Source organism: Apis dorsata, unplaced genomic scaffold, assembly GCF_000469605.1.
Source record: "Apis dorsata unplaced genomic scaffold, Apis dorsata 1.3 scaffold_41, whole genome shotgun sequence".
Taxonomy (NCBI): Eukaryota; Metazoa; Arthropoda; class Insecta; order Hymenoptera; family Apidae; genus Apis; species Apis dorsata.
In genome coordinates, this window is record NW_006263343.1 from 364,958 (window position 1) to 367,184 (window position 2,227).

The following is a 2,227-nucleotide window of genomic DNA, read 5'->3' on the forward strand; positions in this document are numbered from 1 at the left end:
ATATAATCGTATTCTCGATCTTTTCGTTTCGCTATTGGAATATACATATATATATCGTCTCTTCGAATTCGAAAGATCAGAAAACATAATAATATTAGAATATATATATCTTTGGAATATACATATTTTCACATGGAAAAATGATGGATTAAAATAGGATACTCGAATATTTGATTTTTAATTCGTTAATTTCACGGAAAAATATATCATTTCCTGGAATTCGAAAGATCAGAGAACGTGATATAATCGTATCCTCGATCATTTCGTTTCGCTATTGGAATAAATTCGTCGTTTGTGGAAGGGAAAAGAAGGGGGAAAAAAAAGGAAGAAAGAAGGATTCTTTCACGAAGAAATCGTAGTTTCTCGGTCAAGCGACAAAGAAAAAGGGTGTTTTGTAGAACACGCCATCTGTATACATAGGTATACGTAGATTGGCCGTTTTCACGCGACCACTAATTGTTAATGGCTCGTGCATCGCCGATAACGAAAGTTATTCCTGTATATATATATATATGTGTGCATGTGTGTTTGTCGCAGCACGATCTTATCTGGCCAATTCGAAACTTTATTTCCCGCAATTACACCCCTTTAAAACCAGCCAGCCCAGCGCGCAACCCTACGGAAAAGTTGATTCTCTGATTTTTAATTTCATTTTCCATAACCTCCCCTCGTCACGAAACTCCCCACCCCTCTTCCCTTCTTCTTCCATATGTAAATTATTATACGCGAATTAAAAAATTGTTACACTTTCGATTTCTTATTTCGTTTAAAAATAGAGAGATATGTACACATTATACGATCTTTTATCGTTTCTACAATTCTCTGACTTATCGATCTTTTAATAAAAAAAAAAAAAATATTTTTTTTATAAAATTTTTATATGGAATCAAAATTCTTCTTCTTCTTTTTTCTTCCAATGTAACTCTACGGGGAAGTCGATTCTCTGATTTTTAATTTAATTTTCCATTTTCCTTCCTTCGTTCTTCCATATGTAAATTATTATACGCGAATTAAAAAATTGTTACACTTTCTTATTTCGTTTAAAAATAGAAATATATACACATTATACGATCTTTTATCTATAATTCTATGACTTATCGATCTTTTAATAAAAAAAAATATATATATATATTTTTTACATGGAATCAAAATTCTTCTTCTTCTTCATCTTCTTCTTTCTTCCAATGTAACTCTACGGGGAAGTCGATTGTCTGATTTTTAATTTAATAGTCCATTTTCCTTCCCTCGTTCTTCCATATGTAAATTATTATACGCGATTCGAATTAGAAAATTGTTACACTTTCGATTTCTTATTTAAAATTTTATAATTAAATATAATTAAATATTTCGTTTAAAGAGAGATATATACACATTATACGATCTTTTATCTACAATTCTGTGACTTATCGATCTGTTTTAATAAAAAAAAAAAATACACTTTTTACACGAAATTAAAATTCTTCTTCTTCTTCTTCTTCTTCTTCTTCTTCTTCTCTGCAACGTAACTCTACGAGGAGGTCGATTCTCTGATTTTTAATTTAATTTCCCATTTTCCTTCCCTCGTTCTTTCATGTAAATTATTATACGCGATTCGAATTAGAAAATTGTTACACTTTCGATTTCTTATTTCGTTTAAAAAGAGAGAAAGATATATATATTCTACGATATTTTATCGTACCTGTGACTCAATCGATATATTTATACTTATTACAACTTCATTCAAATATTTCTTAAATTGAATTAATAATTAAAAATTAATTATTTTTCAAAATTCATTAAACGTCTAAAAATTTAAAGAATCGAGATCTTTTGAATCAATTACAGTAATTAATAAAAATTACTTCTAACGAATTTCATTATCTCAAATAATACCAATTAAACAAACTAAATTTTCTATTCAATTTTAAATTTTAAAAAATCTCAAAAATGAAATTGTGATCACTTATGATCAAATTCATTTTTGAAATATTTATTACCCATCATTTAACAATATATTCTACGTATATTCCTTCATCGTGGGCTCGATTATCGATTTTAATTAAAAAAAAAAAAATCATCACAACTCTCCTCTCCAAAATCCTTCCTCCTCCTCAGGCCGCCCTTTGTTGTCTGCGGACTCCTCGTCCTTCTTCTCGTGCCTCTCTCGTTCCTTCTTCCGCCTTCTCTCGGCCTTTCGATTCTCGGAACACCTCCTCTCTCTCTCTCTCTCTCTCTCTCTCTCTCTCTC